Source organism: Eurosta solidaginis, unplaced genomic scaffold (assembly GCF_040869045.1).
Source record: "Eurosta solidaginis isolate ZX-2024a unplaced genomic scaffold, ASM4086904v1 ctg00001227.1, whole genome shotgun sequence".
NCBI lineage: Eukaryota > Metazoa > Arthropoda > Insecta > Diptera > Tephritidae > Eurosta > Eurosta solidaginis.
In genome coordinates, this window is record NW_027137012.1 from 149067 (window position 1) to 176499 (window position 27433).

Here is a 27433-nt window from a genome sequence, read left to right on the forward strand (position 1 = left end):
CGCTTTAAGAAATTTTGAATATTTTAAATAAAAAACTCGAAATTTGAATGCAGACTTCGAATTTCCTAACACTTTTAAATTTGGTTTGCAGAGTTTCAGTAACACAGTTCATTAAATTTGTTTCTTGAACTAAAATTTGTCCTAACTTGCCACTGCTATTTTCGTGGTCGCAACTGTGTAAAAAAAATATGTAAATTAATGTGCACATTTTTGTTATTAACGCACTATTTATATCTTTACTAGCAGACCCGCAGACGTTGTTCTGCCCTAAATTTGGTATATCTGCATACATTTTAATAAGCTTTTTCCGTCTAAATCTGCCCTCGCCCCTCTACGCTTTTTCCTAATCTTTGTATTCACTTCTCCCTCCATATTTTTCGCTTCATCTATCTCCATCTTCGTCTCATTCTATCTCTTTCTCAGTCTTCTTCTCTCTTTTCTCTTCTCTCAAGTTTTTCTCATTCTTCTTCATATCTTATTGCCAGCCCCAGAGGGTGGTATGTATTTTGTTCCAGTATCAGTCCCAGTCCCACTCCGAGTCTCAGTCTCAGTCCCAGTCCTAATCCCAGTCCCAGTCCGTCTCTGGTGTACTTCCCGGAAAAAAAGCATCGTAAATATTAATATAGGCAAATTTATATACCAAATTTCAGGCAAATCGAATAGGACGTATGTAAATAGGTATGTGGGTATTATTAATTCATGACTTTATTTCGGATTCGCATGCATATTTATCAGTTTTGCCAGGTTGATGCGACTAAATCGAATATCACAATGATAATTACTTAAAAGCTCTCAGCAACAGCTTTCTTTTGATATCCAAAATACACACACATTCTAGGGATATCCGTGTCCATGTTTTGGCCTATATCTCGAGACCCTAGTCACCCGGAATCAAAGTACTCATTATATAAACCTTCCCCGTGGAAAAATACATATATATAACAATTTTCATAATAATCGGTCCAGTAGTTTTTGAGTTAATCGATGACATACATACAAACATTCATTTTTATATATATAGATATATGGCTAAACCGATTTGGGATTTCAAAACGAACTAACCATCATCTCTCCTTCCTGTATCTTTCCTAAAAATTTCATGGCAATCTTTCTATCCGTTCTCGAGTTATGGAGTGACAATCAAAATGTACACTTCTTTTTATACTCAGTGGAGCAGAGCTCACAGAGTATATTAAGTTTGATTGGATAACGGTTGGTTGTACATATATAAAGGAATCGAGATAGATATAGACTTCCATATATCAAAATAATCAGGATCGGAAAAAAATTTGATTGAGCCATGTCCGTCCGTCCGTCCGTCCGTTAACACGATAACTTGAGTAAATTTTGAGGTATCTTGATGAAATTTGGTATGTAGGTTCCTGAGCACTCATCTCAGATCGCTATTTAAAATGAACGATATCGGACTATAACCACGCCCACTTTTTCGATATCGAAAATTTCGAAAAACCGAAAAAGTGCGATAATTCATTACAAAAGACCGATTAAGCGACGAAACTTGGTAGATGAGTTGAACTTATGACGCAAAATAGAATACTAGTAAAATTTTGGACAATGGACGTGGCACCGCCCACTTTTAAAAGAAGGTAATTTAAAAATTTGCAAGCTGTAATTTGGCAGTCGTTGAAGATATCATGATGAAATTTGGCAGGAACGTTACTCTTATTAATATATGTACGCTTAATAAAAATTAGCAAAATCGGAGAAGGACCACGCCCACTTTTAAAACAAAATTTTTTTTAAAGTAAAATTTTAACAAAAAATTTAATATCTTTACAGTATATAAGTAAATTATGTCAAGATCCAACTCCAGTAATGATATGGTGCAAGAAAATACAAAAATAAAAGAAAATTTAAAAATGGGCGTGGCTCCGCCCTTTTTCATTTAATTTGTCTAGGATACTTTTAACGCCATAAGTCGAACAAAAATTAACCAATCCTTTTGATTTTGGTAGGGGCATAGATTTTATGGCGATAACTGTTTTCTGTGAAAATGGGCGAAATCGGTTGATGTCACGCCCAGTTTTTATACAAAGTCGCCCGTCTGTCCTTCCGCATGGCCGTTAACACGATAACTTGAGCAAAAATCGATATATCTTTACTAAACTCAGTTCACGTACTTATCTGAACTCACTTTATCTTGGTATGAAAAACGAACGAAATCCGACTAAGACCACGCCCACTTTTTCGATATCGAAAATTACGAAAAATGAAAAAAAATGCCATAATTCTATACCAAATACGAAAAAAAGGATGAAACATGGTAAGGTAATTGGATTGTTTTATTTACGCGAAATATAACTTTAGAAAAAACTTTATAAAATGGTTGTAACACCTACCATATTAAGTAGAAGAAAATGAAAAAGTTCTGCAGGGCGAAATAAAAAACTCTTAAAATCTTGACAGATATTACATATATAAATAAATTAGCAGTATGCAACAGATGATGTTCTGGGTCACCCTGGTCCACATTTTGGTCGATATCTGGAAAACGCCTTCACATATACAACTACCACCACTCCCTTTTAAAACTCTCATTAATACCTTTAATTTGACACCCATATCGTACAAACGAATTCTAGAGTCACACCTGGTCCATCTTTATGGCGATATCTCGAAAAGGCGTCCACCTATAGAACTAAGGCCCACTCCCTCTTAAAATACTCATTAACTCCTTTCGTTTGATACCCATATTGCACAAACGAATTCTAGAGTCACCCCTGGTCCACCTTTATGGCGATATCTCGAAAAGGGGTCCACCTATAGAACTAAGCCCCAAGCCCTTTTAAAATAATCATTAACACCTTTCATTTGATACCCATATCATACAAACAAATTCTAAAGTCATCCCTGGTCCACCTTTATGGCGCTATCTCGAAAAGGCGAACACCTATAAAACGAAGGCCCACTCCCTTTTAAAAACACTCATTAACACCTTTCATTTGATACCCATATCGTACAAACAAAGTCTAGAGTCACCTGGTCCACCTTTATTGCGATACCTCGAAAATGCGTCCACCTATAGAACTAAGGCCCACTCCCTCTTAAAATACTCATTAACTCCTTTCGTTTGATACCCATATTGCACAAACGAATTCTAGAGTCACCCCTGGCCCACCTTTATGGCGATATCTCGAAACGGCGTCCACCTATAGAACTAAGGCCCACTCCCTTTTAAAATACTCATTAACACCTTTCGTTTGATGCCCATATTGTGCAAACAAATTCTAGGGTCACCCCTGGTCCACCTTTATGGCGATATCTCGAAACGGCGTCCACCTATGGAACTAAGGATTACTCCCTTTTAAAATGCTCATTAACACCTTTCATTTGATACCCATACCGTACAAACGCATTCTAGAGTCAACCCTGATCCACCTTTATGGCTATATCCCTAAATGGCGTCCACCTATAGAACTATGGCCCACTCCCTCATAAAATACTCTTTAATGCCTTTCATTTGATACACATGTCATACAAACACATTCCAGGGTTTCCCTCGGTTCATTTTCCTACATGGTTATTTTCCCTTATTTTGTCTCCATAGCTCTCAACTGAGTATGTAATGTTCGGTTACACCCGAACTTAACCTTCCTTACTTGTTATATACATAGATTTTTTTATTTTAAATTTTATACATTTCATATTTCATTCATTTTCGCATTACACAAATAACAAAAAACTCACAATTTACATGAAGCATTTTGAAGGCACGGTGGGTGTGGTGGGTGAAATTAATTACACAACACAAAAAAAAAATTAGGGGCGCGTGGTGTACATCATCACTTCACCTAAGGCTATAAGCAGATGCAAGAGGTCGCTTCGCAAATATACTCCTCATATGGGTTCCTGATCAAAAATGAGAAGGCAGAGGAACCTGCAAGGGCAGGGGCACTTTTGAAGGCTGCGAAGTCGGTCTAGATGCATATTTCACTTACATGAATCAAAAGTAGCATACATAGCAAATTTGAGGAGTTAGCAATCTCTAACTGGTACTCCTCGGACATCTACAAGATAACCAAGCAAACAAAATTACGACAGTAAGAGAACAGAAGACCAACTAGATAGTACAAGTAAACAAATTTTTAGGATCACTGCCACAATCACCGGCCACTGGCCGCTTGGCCTGCATGCTGGGATCTCTTTTAATAGCATTTTGCAGTGGCGAGGAGGGCCGCAAGGAAACAGTCACGCACTATCTGTGTGCAGGCCCAGCTCAAGCACACACTGGGTTTATAACTATGGGTGGTTATATACTGCCAGAACTCAAGGATGTAGCTCAATACTCTGTAAAATTGGTTCGAAGTACCTACCAGCCATAGGATATCAACAGCATTTGGTTTCAGAAGGAATATGCATAAAAACTGCGTCCCATGTGAAACTTGGACTCGGATCTTGATATCCGCGTGGCAAAGCAACCAACCAACCACGCCACAGTTTTTATGATACTTTTCAAATCTCATAGCACTGGATCTGCTATACCCTCATATATGCCAATTCCAACCATCCTGTGAACTTACACTGCACTTATAGGAATCGCGTCGATTCCAGCAACATCTAAAATACTTCCAATATTGGCGTCTCGAATTATTTAATCAAACCCAACTTAAACTAACCAGCGACTTATTAAGTCTTTTAAAATTTGCTTTGAAGATAGGCGATTTCGCAACCGTTCAAGTTGCACAAAGGCATCGACTATATTGAAAGTATTTCTTTTTCTTTGTACAATACTTGAGCTTTTTTACTAAATTCGATTCTTATTTAACCTGAATTTGAAGCAACACAATTTAAGAGCTACTTCAATTGCTTTTTACATCACATACAATTTCATGTATGTAGAACCAGTAGCTCAGACACCACAAAAAAAAAATCGGTTGACGAGCACGCATATAACTTACGCCCTCTTGCTTAGTTAAATATAGTAGTTGAAAGCTTGCACGGAATGTGGTTAGTTTTATGTGGCATCTAGTCACGTACAACACATTTGTTACACTTTTCATTTACGGTCGCTATATTTTCAGCCAACACCTGTAGTCTACGTTGAATGTATTTATGCAGCGATGTGCATTAGCAGCATATTTGTAAGCGCAGCCGTATAAAGACACATACATGTATGGGCATTTCACATACATTTTTCATGTTATCAACTTGCTATGTATGTTATTTTATACATACATATATCTTTACACCTTTGGCTGGGTATGGGAGAGTGACAGAAACGTCAATGTCATTGAACTCTGATAAAAATGCAACATTTTAGATTGAACTATTTTTGGTAACATATGCAAATTACTTATACACATACATTGCAGCTATGCAGCTTTGTATGATATCTGCGTAGACGGTATTAAAAAATTTGCTGTTCCAATAGCTGCCCCCTATGGGTTATGGGAGCTTAGAATATAGCCGCAGCAGGTATGACTGTCGTAAAGGAGACTTTAATCCAAGTCCCGTTTCTGGGCTGTGCGCTAGACATGGGACCTGCCACGTTAAAACGCTTTCCAATGAAACTATATAACAAGCCTCGGATGAAACCTTTGTTTCTGAACCATTTGTTTCAGATCGACGGAAACGGCTCTCCATTCGATTGTAAAGCAAATAGAGGGGTCCCTAGAACACAAAGAGTATGCTCTGGGTGCCTTTCTAGACATCGAGGGAGCTTTTAACAATGTCTTACCGGGGTCAATCGAAAGAGCTCTGGTGGGTTTAGGAGTCGAGGCGGCTCTGGTTGAATTTATTAGCAAACTTCTATGCGGCAGAATTGTCGCAGCGCAGTGGGGAGGGGCCATAATTAAGAGGAAGGTGTGCAGGGGCACGCCACAGGGGGGTGTCCTATCTCCTCTCCTCTGGGTTGTGGTAGTCAACGAGCTTCTTGTGGAGCTGGAAGCCAATGGTTGTCGGGTGGTTGCCTATGCAGATGACCTCGCTATCCTAGTCAGAGGCAAATTTCTGGGCGCCCTGCGCGATGTTCTTCAGGGCTACCTGGATACTGTGGATAGGTGGGCTGATTCATGTGGGTTGGCGGTCAACCCGGGAAAAACGGAATTGGTCCTTTTCACAAGAAGATATAAGGTGCCCGATTTCAGAACTCCCTCGATTGGAGGGGTACCGTTGGTACTTTCTGATAGGGTTAAATATTTGGGGATTGTTTTGGACAAGAAACTGTCCTGGAGACCCAATGTGGAAGATCGGGCCAGGAAGGCCGCCATTGCCTTGTACTGCTGCAGAGGAGCTATCGGAAAGAGATGGGGACTCTCGCCAAGAATAGTACACTGGCTTTATGAGATGGTGGTCAAACCGATTCTGCTATATGGGGTGCTGGTCTGGTGGAAAGCACTGGACACGGCGAGCACCTCCAAAATGTTAGTGTCAGTGCAACGGACGGCGCTGATCGGTATCAGTGGCGCTCTCAGAACAACGCCTACCTTGGCACTGAACGTCATGCTGAACATATACCCAGTAGATATTGCGGGAAAGGCGGCCGCGGCAAGGTCGTTGGTCAGGCTTCGTGATATGGGATATAGACTTTCTGACCGCGGACACTCTAGCCTTCTTACCAGTTTCGACTTCATCCCGTACAGAACGGACTACTGTATGCCGATAACAGCTCCCTATACAACCTTCACCCCAGTTATTCCAGAGAGAGAGGATTGGGGAAGAGGAATTATCTGGGGCATGGGACCGGCTAACTTGTTCACGGATGGGTCAAAGCTGGATGGAAAGGTTGGTGGGGGGGTCTTTTGTCAAGAGCTAAATTTAAGCCGCAAGTTTAAGTTGGCTGATCACTGCAGTGTATTCCAAGTGGAAATTGCTGCGATTAAGGATGCGGTGGATGGAATGCTATCCAGTGCTACCACGGTTAGGGAATTTAACATCTACTCTGATAGCCAATCGGCTATCAACGCCTTGAGCTCAACTACAGTGCGATCGATGGTGGTCTGGGAGTGCCTGACCTCGCTTGCGATTGCATCGAATTATTTTACAATTAAGATTATCTGGGTCCCGGGCCATAGTGATATCCCGGGTAACTGTCAAGCGGATCTCTTAGCCCGCATCGGTACAACTGAACCGGATGAAGATGGCTGTAGGGACTTCGGGATCCCGCTGGCCACCTGTGGATTGCTCCTCCATAGCTGGGCCTCGAATTAGCTCAGCAAACGTTGGGCGGATACCACGTCTTGCAGGGTAGCAAGATCTTTCTGGCCGAAAGTGGATGGCATGAGGTCTGCTGAAATAATTGGGTTCACTAAGGCTCACCTATCAATGGTCATTGGGGTTTTGACAGGGCACTGTCCCATGGGTATCCATGCGGTACGTCTCAATATACTGGAAACTCCATCCTGCTGCAGCTGTATGGAGGATGATGAGGTGGAATCACCAAATCACTTTATGCTTGATTGTCCAGCTTTTGCCAGAATTAGGCGAAAGTACTTCGGTCGCGACTCACTTGGATCTCCCGAGGATATATCCAAAGTTGAGATCGGTATCATTCGGAGCTTTATCGTTGCTACCCAACGATTCTCTAAGTAGCTGGATCTAGGGCACCGTTATTTTTGGTGTATGTGGTATCACAACGGACCTTCGTGTTGTCCAAGTGAGCTATCCTTATCAGGGCAGCTACCACCTAACCTATCCTATCCTATTACGACCACGTGAAACGTTCAATGGACTACGATTTTGAAGAACATGATTTGAGGGCATGTAATTGGATAGTCCGAACTCTTTTAGGAGAATGTACCAATGCCTGGTTGTTTCGGTTGGTTGATGTCCTTGTCAAGGCAAACGCGAACATCACTCCTATACAGTAAGTTCGATGGACGGGAAAAGCCATACGAGCAATATAATCTTGGGACGTGTACTATAGTGGACACATGAACAAACGTGAAGCTCAGCGCCAAGGTGTTGGGTTTGTTTGGGAAAGAAACTTCGCCGCCAAGTACTTTTGTTTAGGGATGTGTACCAGCACCTAGCCGCAATCTATATTGAGGCGAAGTTTTTATTATTTATTTTCTATGTGCTTACGCATTTATAGACGATGCGGATGAAAAGGACTCCTAGAAAAGACATACGAAGACTGCTCTCGCCATCATATTAAAATTATGTTTGGCGACTTTAACTACAGGGTGCGTAAGGAAGGGGTATTTGGTGCTACAGTCAGAAGACTTAGCCTTTACTATGTAACATCTCACAAAGTGTTGCGGCGGATCGCCTTCGCCGCGGCGCGATTTACGGTCATTTGCATTACCAGACTGCAGCATAAAAATATACACCAAGCTATTTGATCGTAATGATCGACGGCTGACATAGTTCCAATGTCCTGGATGTGCGTACTCTACGAGGTCCACATTTTGACTCGAGCCACTACAATAGGGCAGCGAAAGTGAGAGACGAGGCCCAGCAGGTTAGGGGGCTTAGGATATACCCGTGCTAGGTATGGCTGTGGCGGCCGCCGTGGTGTGTGGTAGCGTGCTTCGCCAGCCACACCGAAGATCCTGGGTTCACGCCCCGGGTAAAGCAACATCAGAATTTTATAAACAAGTTTTTTCAATTAGAAGAAAATTTGTCTAAGCGGGGTCGCCGCTGGGCAGTGTTTGGCAAGCACTCCGAGCGTACTTCTTTCATGAAAAGCTCTCAGGGAAAACTCATCTGCCTAGCAGATGCCGTTCGGACTAGGTATAAAACATGTAGGTCCTGTCCGGCCAAATTGTAGGAAAAATCAAGAGGAGCACGACACAAGTTGGAGGAGAAGCTCGGCCTAAGATCTCTGCGGAGGTTATCGCGCCTTACATTTATTTTTTTTAGGTATTCCTGTCGTAAGAGGCGACTAAAATAACAAATTGATTCAAGGGGTTGCCAGCGCAATATATAGCTTCTCCAACCCATTTTTCAACATCACTAACCCGTGGCGAATCCTGTTTCATTAACAGCCGGGACTCGGGCGACCCTGAACTCCTGATGGATCTAGGGGGTGGGTATGTGGGATGGCCTAGAAGGTTTCATGTGGTCATACCAAATCGTTCCCGAGATGGTCGCGCTAGTACCTTTAGGATGCTTGTTACCGGCACGTACCGGATCTGCATCCGGCAAAGGACTATCAAGATCGATAACACTCCCCAAGGCCTTCGGGGATTGTCCTTATTGCTACAACACCAACAACAGCAGACGAACTCGATACCCCGATCTCCGATTAAGGAAAACATGCTTCGGCACCCTACTACGATGAAGTGAGAATATCGCAGCTAAAAATCACAAGGTGCCAGGTAATGACGGAATACCCACCGAGTTGTTCGAACACGGGGGCGAAGTGTTGGTAAAGAGCATGCATCAGCTTCTATGTAAAAAAGATCGGTTGAGCGCATGACTCCAAATTGGAACTAGGGTATACTCTGGACAATCCACAAGTAAGACCACTCCGCAAACCGCGCCATTTACCGCGGATTCAGCTTGCTTACTATGGCGTATAAGGTTCTACCTAGCGTACTTTCCAAAAAACTGAAGCCTATAGTCACGAAAATGAGTGGACCTTATCAGTGCGACTTGAGACATAGTAAATCTACTATCGACCAGATTTTTACGATGCGCCAAATCCTGGAGAAGACTTACGATAAGAAGATCGACATACACCATATCTTTGCCGACTTCAATGCAGGCTTTGGAGAGAGAAAAGTTCTCTGGAAGATCTATGATCATCATGAAGAGCTGTATAAGGTTTACACAGAAACAACAATAGTGCAGCGAATAAAAACTCAAAGGCTTCGCTTGCAAGGTCATGTAATGCGTATATTTCAGTCGACACCGCAGTTTGGAAATACAAGAAGAAGATCTCCACTGAGTACGAAAAGGACAGATGGGGAAAGACTTGTCCTCGCTCCATGATTCCAATTTGGATCAGTTATCGCGAAACATGGATAGCTGGCGTGACTTGCTACCAAACGGCCAAAATCACAAAGGCGGTTAAGCGTAATTTATAATAGTGTTGTTCCTATGATAAAATCAAGTATTTCGCTAACCAGCATTAGGTATTTGCTTTAGTTTATCAGTCTTTCACAAGCTGATTTTATTTCAGAACCCATTTTGAAAACATTACGTAAATTTTAAAAAAGTCCTTTGTAGCGACTTAATAAATTTAAGTTCTTTTGTTATACTCAGCTGAGCAGAGCTCACAGAGTATATTAATTTTTTCGCATAACGGTAATCCGTAACGGCATAAACTAATCGAGATAGATATAGACTTCTATATATCAAAATGATCTGGGCGTAAAAAGAAATTCATTTAGCCATGCCCGCCCGTCCGTCCGTCCGTCTGTCCGCCCGCCCGTAAACACGATAGCTTGAGTAAACTTTGAGGTATCTTAATGAAATTTGGTATGTAAGTTCCTGGGCACTCATCTCAGATCGCTATTTAAAACGAACGAAATCGGACGATAACCACGCCTACTTTTTCGATATCGAAAATTTCGAAAAACCGAAAAAGTGCGATAATACACTACCCAAGACGGTTAAAGCGATGAAACTTGGTAGTTACTTGGAACGTTACTCCTACTACTGTATCTGCGCTAAATAAGAATTAGCAAAATCGGATGACGAACACGCCCACTTAAAAAAAAATGTTTTAAGTCAAATTTTAACAAAAAATTTAATATCTTTACAGTATATATGTAAATTATGTCAACATTCAACTTCAGTAATGATATGGTGCAACAAAATACAAAAATAAAAGAAAATTTCGTCCTCCCGCTCGGCCGTTAACACGATAACTTGAGCAAAAATCGATATATCTTTACTAAACTTAGTTCACGTACTTATATGAGCTCACATTACCTTGGTATTAAAAATGGGCGAAATCCGACTATGATTAGGCCCACTTTTTCGATATCGAAAATTTCGAAAAATGAAAAAAATGCCATAATTCTACACCAAATACGAAACAAGGGTTGAAACATGGTGATAGGATTGGTTTTTTGAAGCAAGATATAACTTTAGAATAAAACTTTGTAAAATGGGTGGGACACCTACACTATTAAAAAGAAGAAAATGAAAAAGCTCTGCAGGGCGAAATCAAAAGCCATTGGAATCTTTGCAGGAATACTGTTCATGGTATTACATATATAAAAAAATTAGTGGTACCCGACAGATGGTGTTCTGGGTCACCCTGGCCCACGTTTTGGTCAATATCTCGAAAATGCCTTCACATATACAACAAAGGCCCACTCCCTTTTGAAAACCTTCACTAATGACTTTAATTTGATACCCATATCGTACACACATTCTAGAGTCACTCCTGGGCCACCTTTATGGCGATATCTCGAAAAGGCGTCCACCTATATAACTATGGCCCACTCCCTTCTAAAATACTCTTTAATACCTTCCATTTGATACCCATGTCATACAAACACATTCCAGGGTTACCCTAGGTTCATTTTCCTACATGGTTGTTTTCCATTATTTTGTCTCCAAAGCTCTCAGCTGAGTATGTAATATTCGGTTACACCCGAACTTAGCCTTCCCTACTTGGTTTTATTGTTCTTATGATTTTGGATTTTGTAATACGGTCCAATATCTACCACTACAACGGTATAGCATTATATGTATATGGAATATATTTTTGGATACAGATGAAAATATTCATGTAACCAATTATAAAGGCTGGGGGTCAAGCGCTCAATATTGTATTTTCAATATTCATTGCAATAAAATGACCCAGAAAGCAAACTAATACAACAATCTTGATTACAAAAAACTATGTTTTTACTAGATTCCAGTAACTAGAATAACATTAAATGTATCGTTGGGTACGTAGGTAGAAATCCTGAAATAAATGGTGAACTGAAGCAAATATAGCTCTTGGCATCTCCATGTCAATTGTTAGCACTTTTTCAATGCAAATGTAAATAAATCAAATGAAGGGATCATTCGAGCATATTAAATTTCAGTACAATAAAGTCTTAATTATGGTAAATCCTGGCTTTTGTAACTTTGGATCATTTTTCTCCAAAACAAACATTTATAATTATGACCTTTAGATTCACGATAATTTTGAGAAATCCTGAAAAGATCCAATCTATGTACACCGTTTACCGTTGTAAATGAGAGAGCGTCAAATGAAAATACGAAATCATTATTTGTATTTGAGAATAGTCTCTTATAAATGAGAAAACGCCAGATGTAATTGGAAGAGGCGCGCACATTGATTTATTCGGCGAGATATGAGTGTCTTAAGTGTCGACGACGTTTAGCATGAGTGCAAAACTGTCTCAGTTATTTCAGCTTGTCAACGATCGGAGGAATAGGCGACCGATTTAAACGAATAAGTTTTGGTAGGCCATGCCATCCGAGAATCGAAGCAGCATTAGCTTGTACTTAAATCGCCAAGTGCTGAATTTAGCACTGCAATCGCTAATACTGATCCTCATCGAGACTCTTTAGGGAAAAGTAAAAAACACAGTTGCAGGAAATACAGGGAAGTTGGATAAGTAAAGGAAATAAGATGAAGAGGGAGAGTAAAAGAACAAGGGTAATGGTTTGAGAAAAAGGATGAATATGAGATTAAGAGGGAGAAGTAAGAAAACATTCAGACAAGAAAAAAAGTAATAGTGATATTTAGACTTAGACAAGAGCAAGAGAAGGAAGAGGGTGACGAAAAGAGGAAAGATTTACTTAAGGATGAAAGGATAGGGAAATCGAATGATCGATTAACGTAAACAGAAAGAACGCAGAGTAGTCGCACTGTAGGGCCAATATAAATTTCACATAGACAGAATGTGCCTATAGTGTGAGCGCAGAGGGGAGAAGAAAGAGGATAGGAAGAAGAGATTGTGATTAAAGAGAGGTAGGTGAATAGATAGAGAAAGTCAGAACAATCTCTGTTGGGTTTGGTCAAATTAAAATCTGACAGGAAACAGACTTCTTTTTTGCCAACATGTAATCTATAAGCTTTGATTTCTTGAAACATTCTTGCTGCGAAAACCTCTTTCGTTATACATTTTAACACCTCTTTCTGCTCAATGAGCTTATCTCTTAACGCTTGGTTTACATAAGTAAAGTTTGGGTCTTGGGACAGTATATCCTCAATCACGAGTTTTTGCATTACGAGCCTAATATACACTCATTCTCAACTTCATGATATTTCAGATCTTCAGTCATCTCAATGAAGTCAATGGTGTGTTTACACATTGCTTAGTTGTGAACAATGTGATAATCGGAAGATCCAGCCATTTCGTTTCGTCGACCAACACGTTGTTGCATACTTTTTTAAGAAACCAAAAGTTCATAATTATGAGCTTCAAAATCACGATAATTCATTGACGCTTCGTCATAGTTGTATGGCGGGAAGTTTACTCCATCGTTAGGGAGTCGGTTATCAGATTTGTCATCCCCATCGCTTCCTAGAAACCAGCAGAAGCGATCCCTTCACAGCTTACGCTCAGGTCGGCTTAATCGCCGGGTAACATTTAAATACTTCTAAAAAAACATTTAAATTTTATTAGAAGTCCTTTGAAAAAAACAAACCAAAATACAAATAATTAGTAAATGCACTTCCATTTATTAAACAATTAAAGCATTAATTTCCATCAGTTTAATTGCTTTGGAAATCTGTCGATATTAAATACATTGCAAAATTCCTTTGCATATCAATTTCACTATAATTAGTTTAACCTTTAGCAAATTTAACATTTCAACGCTCACTGCGGCCGGTCATAAAACAAATGTAAATAAATGTATACAGATGTCAAATGTACGTACAACAAAAATAACTCTTACTTGCTGGCATTATATTGCGGAAATAATTCATTGTAAAAAATATATATGTATGTAGTGATTGACAAATATAAAATGAGTTTATTTAAAAGTTATTAAAAGTTAATTGCTAGATACATTAAATGAATTTAAGGACCACGGCACAAACTTCTCGGCACAATGTCAAATGTTCAACTGCCGTTCTTGGTGTATTTCAAAGTCAGCGTTTCGTTAAAAATGTTTTACTATGCAGGGTTGTATTTAATTAGTTGTAGCATTTAGGATTGTGTTGGGTTGGTTCTATGATGGTTTAGTACGTTTGACCACTTCTGGTATATAACGCTAATCCCACAATCGGCCGTCTTGACGACCGTTCGTCCCCGAACGACGGGTTCCATTTTTTCATATACTCCGCTACCGTTATTGTCCGGTTTGGTCCCTCATGCTCACCTATCTTTTCGACTTCATATCTTCCATAATTTTGTATGCGGATAACCTTATACGCGCCAAGATATTTTCCCTTTAATTTAAGCATGGGGCCATATTGAGTTCGCTTTATGGCTATCATGTCGTTTTCTTTATAAAGCTGCTCAGCTTTTCTTTTCGCGTTGAAACTTTTCCGATTTTCTTCCTGAATTTGTCTGATACTATCACTAGCCGTTAGCCTAACTGTCTCACGCTCTTTGTTCGGCTCTTGCAATGCTTCATCCTCAGTTAAATCTATCATTGAGTCTAGTCGCATATTTAATCATGTTAAAATTTTGAAAGGAGATGCCTTTGTGCTTCTACTGGATGAATTATTTAAAAATTGTTGAACTTCTGCTACATGTAGGAACCATTTATCAGAATTGTGTAGAGTTAACTTTGTCAGCATAGGCACTACTACCCTATGGATGCGCTCCACTTGACCATTACCTCTGGGAACTCCTGTTGCTATTAAAAGATGTTGAATACCGTGATTACTACAACAATCGCTGAATGCTTGTGAGGTAAAAGCACTACCTCTGTCTGTTATTACACTCTTCGTATGTCCAAAAATGGCGGCTTGTTTCTCTAACCTATCGATTACAGTAGCAGCGCTTGTATCCTATGTCGGATACAGCCAAACAAATTTGGAAAATGCATCCGCTACTGCTAAAATATGATTGTATTGCTTTGACGTAGCCGTCAATGGCCCTAAGTGATCGATATGGTACGTAGTGAGTGGTTGATCGTCTTTTGGGATAGGATTAAGGAAACACTCTTTTTTCCCTGCTTTGGCATTTGCAATTATGCACGGAACGCAGCTATTCACTACTTTTGCAACCTTCTGACTAACTTGCGGTATAAAATACGCTTTCTCTACACATTCTTGAGTTTTACGTGCTGCAAAATGACCCTGCTGATGTACATGTCTAATTATATCTTCTTCTATTTGCATAGGAACAACCACAAGTTCCTTAGCAGGATCCTTACATAGGACTCCATGAACTATGTAAAAGTCTTCATATGGTTCCTTTTCTACAATCGTTCTAACTGCTTTCGTCCATCCGTCTTCTAATTGTGCCGTCATTAACTTATGTCGTATCGAATCATCCATCTGCAGGCAGTACATTCTGCTTAGTGCATCCACATGACGCATTTGAGTTCCTGATCTGTTATGAATTTGATAGTCAAATTCTTGCAACAAAAGGGCCCATCTAGCTAGTCTAGGTGGCACATCGTCTTTTTTTATAGTTAACGCAAACGCGTTACAATCTGTAATTATACTAAATTTTATACCCTTCAAATATATTCGCCATTTTTTTTTAATGCTGCTATAATAGCGAGTACTTCAAGCTCATACGAAATGTACTTTTCTTCTGCCTTGGTTGTTTTCCTACTAAGAAATTGAACCGGATGGAATTTTTATCCTCACCCCACTTTTGCATAAAGATAGCACCGTATCCAAACTTGGATGCATCTGTATGGATTTCTGTTTCAGCATTGACGTTGTATAATCGTAAAACTGGTGCAGTTACAAGCGCTGTTTTCAGCTGCTTAAAAGCATTTAGCTGTTCTTTACCTATTTTGAATTCACTATCCTTTTTCAAGAGATCCAACAAGGGTTTCGCTATCAACGCATAATTATTTATAAAACGCCTAAAATACGACGTTAAACCCAAAAATCGCTCTAGCCATTTCTTATCTCTTGGTAATGGATAATTCTGAATTGCGTCGATCTTTTCAGTCGATGGCCTAATTGTTCCATTTTCTATTTCGTAGCCTAGAAAATAAATATTCGTTTCTAAGAATCGGCACTTTTTCCACTTAATCCGTAGCCCATAGCTCGATCCTACCTCTAAAACTCGTTTCAGCTTGCTTATGTTTTCATCCTCGTTTAATGCTGGTATAATTATATCGTCCATGTATATGTCGATTGTTCCATCTTTAATAAGGTCTCTGAATATGAAATTAACAAAGCGACAAAACACAGCTGGTGAGTCGCATATACCAAAAAAACGTACGTAAACTCGTACTACCCATCTGGCTTTACGAATGAGGTATACTTCCTAGACTCAACTTATACAGACACATGGAAAAAACCGTCTGCCAAATCATTTACTTAATAATTATGTAGAATTAAATTTAAGTAAGAATATTTTGAATATTTAATTGTTTTAGGCCTAATTGTTTTATTGGAAATATCTAATAAAACATAAAAACATAATCCAATAGGGGTTTCTCTCTGTCTAGAATCCATAGGAAACGTAGCAAGTTTTTCATTTTACCGTCAAAAGTTGCCCATACTTAACAACAAAGAACATTTGCGTAAATTTTTCTACGGTTTCTACATTTTCTATATTCATACCCGCGTAAATGGTGGAATCACCAGTTGAAGTAAATAGAAAAAGACAGCCTTGAAAAAATAGGAGAAAGTCATTACAGACACTATTTTTTTTAAGCAACCCTGATGCCAATGAAAAAGGATATTCTAAGGACCAATGCGAGTTTACATTACTGTTAGCATTGAATCGAAATTAAAAAAATTAATTTGGCCAATAAAACTGTGATGAGCATTAAAACTCAAAGCATGAAATGTAAAGAAAGCTCAACTTCAGCCGCAGTTGAAACTTTCACAGATAAACCGGATATGATAGCAAGATGTGTTCCCCATATATCTAGTACCTATGTACGTCAGTTATTTTGCTGAATTTTACTGCCTTTTGCGGCACTTTCATGGGTTTCGTGTACGACTACTGGCCCCGTTATGATTAATTCCATTATTTACAGATCACTTGATCGTAATAGTCTAAATTGAGTTTCCATCCCTAAAACAAACCTAACAAATTTTCATCTGATTTGTCGTTGGAAGCCGGAAGTAAAACATGTATCCTTCAAATATGTTATACAACCTTGATTAGAAGATCACACAGAAACCTTTTACAATTTATGTTAATGTTATTATTTACCAAAATATATCAGAGGATAGAAGTTCCCGCGGCAGTCGGCCTAGTCCCAGTAGATGCTGATACGAAACGTTTCGGTTTCATATATATTTCAAAAGACAACACATAACTGTAACATTTCTCAAATCTTAGGGAGCTGACTTTTAGGGCTTTCTTTTTAAAGGAATGACAAAAACACACCTCGGAAGTCTTGGATAGCGCTGGCCAAGGGAGAAACCTTTGTTGGATATGCCATGAAAACAAATAATTTCAGGTCTCTGTAAATTTCAAATTTAAAATTTTTAGGGAAAAAATTAAACATATAGAACGTAAACGACAACAATATGAACGTAATTAATTATTTAATTCAAGAGTTGAAAACTAGCAACTGAAGACACCACGCGAGTGTTGAAACATTTGTCTTGTTAAAATAAAAACAAAAAACCTAAACGACTAAAAGGTGTTGTTTCACTTTCTTTACAATATGAACGTAATATTTTAGCTCGCCTTTACTTGTTGACACCGAAACACGAATAATGAATCTCTGTATTTAAATCCAGTAAGGGTCCATCGATATTTACCTAATACGTTTATGTGAAAAAAATACTAACAGTAGCATATTTTACTCCTAAAAAATTAAAAAAAAAACAACACTTTTTCGGGGACAACATTCAGATAGGCGAATAACAGAAGAAAGAAGAATTAAGAGCAAGACAACTGACATCTTAATTCACCTGGTTATTTCGCCATGATCCAAGTATATTTGAATAGAAAATTTATAAATGTGAAAACATAGTTGGGGTAGTGCTTTTAATTTTTTAGTCCAAAATAAATTATTAAATCCGAAATTTTATTTTATAAGTTCGAAAGTAAAAGTTAAATTCAAAATTTTATTTTCCAAGGACAGCGTAAAAGTTCAGTCCTATCCAAATAAAACAGTATCCTCTGGGTTCAACAGAAAGCGATGTATCAAATTTCAAGGCAAAATCTCATTTGGATCAAACTTTATGGCAAAAAAAAACAGGCACAAGTTTACTATGGAAAATAATAAGTATAGAACTGTTAGAGTTTTCGTTTTTCTATGACAAATTTCTGGTGTTACTAAAGAAAACTTATAAGTGGTCATAGAGACACTTAAAAGAACCTATTGGTAAACAATTTGTTGCACTCGGGTGAGCCGTTCGATAGTAATAGGGCCGAAATTTTATTTTGTCCTTAAAGAAGTTAGAAAAATAAAAAAGATGCACGATTCGCTAATGAAATGCTATAGGTTTCTTCGGGATCCCATAAACTTTTGAATAGGATAATTTTTTCAGCCGGACTTTTTCGACTCAAGAAAAGAAAATAACTATTAAAGTCGGTCCCTGGTTTCCTCACTTCAATACAAGACAACTTCCATGTGCAATCACTCATAAAGAGGGTGACGTTCTGCTCCGTCACTCTGAAAAAAATGGCTGGGTGGTAATGTTATTTAAAATTTAGAATTTAAAAATTGCTTTAAAAAATTCTTTCATATATTAAAAACAATAAGAGTACTCACCGCTTAACTACCACTGCATATTTTTGGGTACTTATTTGTACTTTTATAAATAACGCAATGCAAAACCTGTTCATGAAATGAACCTGCCAATAACAAGCGTAGCTTTGATACAAACAAACATATAAAGCATATCTATACCCAAAGAATAAATCTATACAATGAAGATAATAGGAAGAATTTGTACAAGAACAAAAGCATGACTTTGGCTGTATGTGCTTGCCAAATCTTCAATCATCGTAGGAGTGCAGATTCGAGTCAAATTAACGGGAGAATACGCTTTGAAGAGATTAAGAAGGTATACAGCTGTCCCCTTAACCATTCTGAAGGCGCGTGGTTTAAATGTTTCCCAAATTATGAAATAAACTAAAATTAAATAAATTGAAAATATAAAATTGTTTAAAAAATTTTTTCATACATTGGAAGCACTCCACGCTTAACAACGTACAAAACTTGTTATCTCGAAAGAATAAAAAATGCATAAAACATTTAGCAAATACGGTGTTAAGGCTTGATTTTCTCCAAAAGCGGTGCCGCTATCTTACGATAGCTAAAAAGCGGCCGGTATACTCACCGTTTTCAGCGACACCGCTTGTTGGAAACTGCGAACAGTTATGGCAGACGATTCGCAAAACTCCACTTTGCATTTACGTGTTTTTAGGTACTTTATTAGTTTTTAAATAAACGTGCAAAAAAAATTGTTTATTCAAAAATATTGTTTATTTTATAAATATTTTCAATCATTTGACAAAATGTTTACCGCTTTGACAATAACGGTGGGAAAAACGGTGATGAACGAGTTCTATATTACGTTACGGTCACTATATTACGTTACGGTGAACTTCACCGTCTTCTTAGTTTCCACATAATTACTTTCACATTGCAATATTTTTGACAACGTAAGTACTTCGCTATATAGCGGCCGCCGTATATCGGTGCCGCTTTCGAGGAAACCAAGCCTTTAGATTTCGGTGGTGTAAAGAACAAAAGCGCGCAGGACAAAACATCTCGAAATATCTTTCCTTCAAAAAGTCAACGAAAATCCGAACAGTCCTCGAATTTGAAAAAAAAAAATCTATATCTACCACTGGTTGCATGCCATTTTTAGCTAATGTTTTTTATAAGTATTAAAATAAAGCGCCTCATATTTTAAAAAGTTAATCATTTTTGTAAAAATATTCCTAAAAATATAATATACGAATGTATCAAAAAAGTTACTTATTATCCGCATGTTAAAAAAAATATATTAGTAATAATAATCTATTTCATGCACCAACTGCACCATATGAGTTTTCTTTAAATTATTTTCTTTTTTCTTCAATTTTATATAACTATTGTGTAATCTAAAAACATTTTTTGCAAAGAATATAACTAAATTTAAGTGTAATTTTTATTTTTTCTCAAACCCACGTTGGCAACGCTGGAAAAAATCGACGATGGAATTAAAAATGTTTAACTAAGAAATACTTTTGGTTTTTTTTTGTTTTTTTTTTTTTTTTTTGAATATTTTTCACATCAAAAATGCGATATTTTTCAAAAATCATTCAACTCAAATATTATTAAAAATTTCGTATTGCACTAATTGATAATCTGTCTAAAGCAAAAACATAATGCACCAAAAACTTAAATCAACAACAAAACTACAAAACCAATTATCGCTTCGACTTCATAAACTGAAAATAAAAATACTAAATAAACGAAAATAACTACGATAACACCGTGCGGCCACCGTGGTGTGATGGTAGCGTGCTCCGCCTATCACACCATATGCCCTGGGTTCAACTCCCGGGCAAAGCAACATCGAAATTTTTGAAATACGGTTTTTCAATTAGAAGAAAATTGTTCTAAGCGGGTCGCCCCTCGGCAGTGACTGGCAAGCGCTCCGAGTGTATTTCTGTCAAGAAAAGCTCTCAGTGAAAACTCATCTGCCTTGCAGATGCCGTTCGGAGTCGGCATAAAACATGTAGGTCCCGTCCGGCCAATTTGTAGGTAAAATCAGGAGGAGCACGACGCAAATTGGAAGAGAAGCTTGGCCTTAGATCTTTTCGGAGGTTATCTCGCCTTACATTTATTTTTTTTTAACTATGATAACAATACATCGATGTGCACTAATTGCGTACAAAATATCTGCTTTCACTTCACACAAAAACTTGTTGAAATACTAATCTGAAACAAAAATGGTTACCCCCCAACAAAATTATAAAACAAAACTTGATAAAATCTAAATCGGTAACGACATCAAATTCCACTGGCATCTGCCAACTTTGGCATGACAATGTCATCACCACCAACAACAATGATAACAAACTAAACAATATGAAAAACAAATTTAACAAAAAAATAAAATAAATAAAAAAAAATCCCAAATGATAACTGACTGACTATGGGCAACTGCGTCATACTGCGTGACTCACTGACTCGCTAAATGACATCATTGTAATGGCTTGACTTTTACTTAATGGCTTTTCGAAACCGCAAAAAATTTACTTTTGATCTGCATTACCTATATATATTTTTTATGCTGGAAAATCGCAACGCCTTTATTAATTAAATAATATTAAATTTAATTAAAATAAATTAAACTATTATTAAATCAAATTGAACTAAATAAAATGAAATTAATTTAAACTAAATTAAATTAAATTAAATTGAACTAAATTAAATTAAATTAAGTTAAATTAAATCAAATGAAACTAATTAAATTAAATTAAATAAAAACAAATTGAATTAAATTGAATTGAACTAAATTAAATGAAATTGAATTAAATAAAATGAAATTAGTTTAAATTAAATGAAATTAATTTAAATTAAATTAAATTAAATTAAACTAAATTAAATTAAATTTAATTAAACTTAATTAAATTACAATGGTCTAATTAAATTAAATAAAAACAAATTAAATTAAATTGAATTAAATTAAATTAAATTAAATTAAAATAAACTAAATTAAATTAAATTAAATTGAACTAAATTAAATTATATAAAATTGCATATTACACAATTTTATAATCATAATTCAAACTTAATCTCCTGAAATCTGCACAAAAACTCATTGTGTTAATTCCAAAAAAATATCTACACATACTTTAAAATACTGAACTACAACGAAAATCACTTCGTTCGAAAATAATTACTAAATAAACGCAATTCCCTTAATGTCTGTGCCACACATAAATGAAAATCAAATTGTACAAAATTCACGCATAAAAACTTAATATTAAAATTCCGGAAATTGTTGAATAAACGTTAGTGATGATGATGGCGATGGACAATGATGTTGCACAATAATAAAAACAACAAACGCCACAAAAAATCTAATAACGTCTGCTGCTACTGCCTTCTAGCCACTAACTTTTTACACTCAATCGATACAATCTGCTCCGCGGGCGCTGGTTGACTTTGTGTATGTTGTGCTCGTGCGACTAAATTCGTTGGTATGTAAATGTATACATATTTTTTACTGTACCACCAAATGAAAAAAAAAAAAATATTGTGACTAAACTCGCGAAACTAATGAAACACATCAAATAACGACCGGTATTGATAACCAAATCTAAAAATCAAAATAAAACTAAACTAATTTGAATCGAATATACGAAAATAAAATCGAACGAAAAACCATTCACACACACATTTACGCATATCAAAATGCAATTTTCAACGCAACGGTTGTGCTTTGAACGCGAACACAAAAAATGAAATACCGTTTAACCCCACAACATAACCGCATTGTACACTCAAACGCATGTATGCACACACGCACACAACTAAATAAACTACCAATTACCAAAACATAATTAAACCACACGCACACTCAACAAAACGATCTACGGTCTACTTCAATGCTCTCGTGGCACTTGTCATCTATTCAACTAATGGCTCTCACTCATCTCCTTGATATCCAAATACTTCATTCCCATCGGTTGGCCACCAAATACCTTCGAACTCTTCATATTCTTTATAACTGCATGAATATAGAAACGCGCTGAAAAAATGAATCACAACAACAACTTAACTACTAAAACTATAAAAAAAACAATAGGTCGCTTGGATTAAAGCCGATGCAAAAGCGATTTTGGCCATACACGAACATGTGATAACAAACAATGATCGATTGTCAGTCACACATAATGACTTCAATACATGGACGTTAGTAATACGAAATGTGAAAATGGAGGATTGCGGCAAGTACATGTGCCAAGTGAATACGGATCCAATGAAAATGCAAGTAAGTACCATTTAACAATTGTTAGAAAATGGAAAATAAACCTAAGTCACATATGTTCACTAAAAGAGGCTTTGTTATTTTTCCACTCAAGTGTACTATGAGCGCATTTAACATTTCTACGACATTTGTGTACGTAATTCTTGTTGACCTCAACCCAAGAGCTGTGCTATGATTAATTGCTTATAAGTGTCAACAGGCAAATGGTAGTAAAGGCAATGAAATCCTTTTGCTTCGAAAAAAAAGTAATCCAAAGTTATTCTCATACACTAAAAGCATATGCAAGATTTATGTGTGTGGATTTGGACTAACCTGAATTTATAATTTGACTCTTACGACTACTCGTCCCAGCAGGTGAGAGAACTTAGAATATAAATGCGGCTGGTATACCTGTCGTAAGATACGACTAAAATAAGCAAATGATTAAAGGGTTGTGTACTGCAATCATTTCAAGGGGCTGCCAACAGAACTGATAACCACCAGTGGAGCATCCTGTTCCTTTAACAGATGAGGCCCTGGCGATCTCAAGTTTCTGATGGAGTTCTGGGATGGGTGGCGGGATGGCCTAGAATGACCAATGTGTTATCGGAACGTGCGGGATTTGTATCGGGCAAAAGACCATCAACATCGATAACAATCCCCAAAACCTTCGAGGAGTGACTGGCAGTATCGCCAGAAATTATTCATACGAATGTGGCTATGTAGACGTTAGTTAAACATTACAATTAACAGATGATTGATGTGATTGCGAATAACGAACGGCTTGTCCCGCCACAGTGTCCAGTTCGAAGTGGAGGCAGAGTAACGCGCGACTACCTGAGTAGTCTGATGTTCTCTTCTGTGTGTTTTTAAGATTAAATCACTGTCATTTGTAATTCTGCATATCAGCGGAGTGCTAACGAATATATCCTCCTTCTCGTGACGTGTAGCTCATCGGATCGTTGGCTGATCAGTTGCTTTATAAGTCGTTTGAAAATTTTGGTAGTGATTATTTTTTAGATTTTAAGTTGAGACTACGGTCGAACTACGCGTTTAATATTTTTAAGTATCTGGATGTCGGTAGCGTTATTCTACCGACATTTATATACTATCGTTCCGTCATCTACTCGTACCGCGACGTGGGTTGGTCGAATAGCGGGCTCTAGTGATTTGTAAACTTTGGCTTTCCGATGGCTCCTTCAACCAATGCGCCCCAAATAGATTACGGTTTCACACTGCTTTCAGTTCATTGATGATTCCGGTTTCCTTACTCGTTCTAGACTCGGATTAGAATCGAGTTTCATTTAGATTCTGATTTTAGTTTGTCTTAGGTTTCGGTTCTGATTTCGGTACCCGACTCAGATCAAGATAGGGTTTCAATTTTGGTTGTGGTTTCGTTTTCTGTTCCGATCTCGGTTCAAGATTCGGATCCGGATAGGCTTTCAGTTTTGGTTCTGGTTTCGGCCTGAGTGTTTTCGATTTTGGTTTCAGCTCCAGACTTTGTTTTTGGTGTGATTTCGGTTTCAGTTAAGCCTTGGATTGATTTTGGTTATGAATCCGGTGTAGCTCTGTTTTTCGTCAGAGTTCGCCAATTTTTCTGTTTGTATTAAGTTTCAGTATATTTTCGGCTCTTGTTTTGGTAATGACTTCAGTCAAATTTTGGATCCAGTTTCGCGTATAGCCTACACAATGTGTTTATCTGCTCATCGTCCCGGCCATTTTAAGTAAAATATCAAACTCAAATATCCTGATCACCCGAAAAAGAGTTTCACTTTGCAGCCTAGTTTTTTAAATATTTACTCAAAAATTCAGTAAATGAAAAAAGTCACTGACCAACCCAACCGCTACGACACGGTATTCTTTTATTTTACAACCTTGTTTACTTTGAGTAATGAACTTAAAATCTAAGAGATGCTTTATGAAAAAAAATTTTGGTAAATAACGGGCACTCTAATGTAGATATATGTGTATACGAATGTGCTGCTATTGTCAAATTAAAACCGTTTATCTATCTTGCACAATCTTAATTGAGTGTCTCACCTTGTACCCATACAAAAATAAATAAAAGAAAACAAGAAAGAGGTATTTACCATACATATAAAGACACTAAGCCAATTTGTTCACTTTGAAGGCACTTGAACACGCATGGCGTATACGTGACATTCGAATATTAAGTGAGCAACTGATACGTAATTTGTAGACGTTGTGAAGTGATCATTCACGACGAAATTTGTAATCTGATTAAATATACTGGTATTGAAGGTATATGTATGTATGTACATATGTATGACTTTCTCGTTTCTTTGAAAATTTCCATACGGGTGAAAGAGAAAAATAATATATAGCGTCCGATAAGTGCATACATCTTTTATACTTAGTGATAGGTAAAAAGACGTAGCGCTGACATGTAAGGGACATGAAGAAGAGGAGTCTAAGGGAAGGAATAAAGGAGTAGGAGCGTGTTTTAAAAGGCAGAGGATAAAGTAATGAGAAAGAAACCAAATGAAAGAGAAAAATGAGAAAGGAAATGAGCGGTACTGGAAGTCGAAATTTGAGAGGAAGGATATGGGGACAATAAAGTGAAGAACGAAATGGAGGGATGGAAACGGATAGGCAAAATTTATCAGAAGCAAGATAGATTTAACGTAAAGAAAATGAGAAATAACAATAAAAGGGAAGAGGAAAAATTAAATAATTTTATAGAAATCCACAAAATCACGAGGGGGAAGAAGTGATCGAGTGATGGGAAAAAACATAAGAAATGGCAGAAACATAGTAAGAGCAGGAGCAATGGTAAAAGTGCAATGAAAAAGGAAAAGTCAGATTGAGAGGGATTGGAAACAGGAAATACAAGTAGCAAATAGTTTCCCTTACTATTAAATTATTTTTAGACAAAACTGACCGGCAGGGAAGTTGGCAATGCTGTTTAAGTATACAAACGGTATGTATACATACATATGCGCTTATATACTTATTGACTTCATAGCAATGTTTACAAAAGCATTGATACTCCTTTCGTGATTTTGCATTAATTGTACAAAAATAAATTCCTACTTACTGGCCAATGATATCAAGTTATTTTATTAATGTTAGTTTTTTAATAAGCTGATGCGGTCTGATGTGCGCTAGTGCAAGAAAAAAAGATACACTTTTTCTCCACTTAACTCCCTACGTTTCGCCAATCTTCTTGGCATCCTCAGGGGCAGGATCTTTATTTTATAAGACACAAACAAAGATAATACATAAGAGACAATATCATAAAAAACATGTATAAGTGTCACTTACGGCTTACCGAAAACTCATAAGCCGGATCTACCTCTACGTCCAATGGCATCCTCGGTCAATGTTCCCTGCTATGGTTTGTCCAAGTTCGTTGGAAAATTGCTGAGCGACTTAATTTCGGACGAGTACAATATAAAAAACTCTTTTAGACTCAAAGATAGGTTGGAGAAGGTTGAAATATGCGAAGACGACTTATTGGTATCCTTCGATGTGGTGTCATTATTCACTAACATACCCGCATATCTTGCTATCAAAATCATAATGAGTAAGTTTCATCAGATCCAAACAAACATACCGAGAAATAAGTTTCTGGAAATACTGAACTTCTGTCTGAAGGACAATAACTATTTCATGTACGATAACAAAATTTATACGCAAAGCTTTGGAATGCCCATGGGCAACGCCCTATCTCCGACAATATCGTACGTAATCATGGACGACTTACTCGATGCCACCATTTTACAATTAAAGTGAAGTTTCTTTAATACAAAGTTTATAGTAAAATATGTAGACGACATTTTTGCTATTGTAAAACAAAGCGACGTTGAGGTTATTCTGAACACTCTCAACCAGTATCATAACAAATTACAGTTTACTATGGAAAAAGAATAAAACCAAAAGATCCCGTTTTTAAATGTCCTTATACACAGAAACAACAATGCAATTTTTCTCAACTGGTACTCGAAACCTATAGAGTCAGGCAGAATAATCAATTTTTTCTCAGCCCAGCCAAAAAAATACAAAATCAATACAGCTAAAAATATGATAAATAAAGTTTTAACTCTTAGCCATGAACAATTTACGGAATCTAACAAGGAAAAAATTTGCAAAGTGCTTATAAATAACAACTACCCGCGTCATTTAGTAAATACCCTCATTGAACAAAAACCCAAAGAAATTAATAATAAGTCCAAACAATTAACCCTTTCACAAACAACAAATGAGACAAAACGATACCACAGCATCACATACATTCCAAAATTCTCAGAAGAGCTAAACAAAAACTTAAAAGAACACAACCAAGACATATCTCTGGCGTACAAATCAAATTGCACACTCTCAACTGTATACACCAAAACCAAAAGCAAAATAGAATCACAACATAGAAACAATGTCACATACGAAATTAAATGCAACGGAGGAGAGAACAACGACTGCAACAAAATATACATTGGAACGGCAAAAAGACCACTAGGAGTGCGATTACAAGAACACGAATCGGATATAAGAAGAAACAAAAGCGGT

General features: G+C 37.3%; 1 pseudogene; it reads left to right on the top strand.

Annotated features, from left to right (window-relative positions):
* Window positions 1-27433, top strand: part of LOC137236018 (neurotrimin-like) — a 104823-nt pseudogene that overhangs the window by 13631 nt on the left and 63759 nt on the right.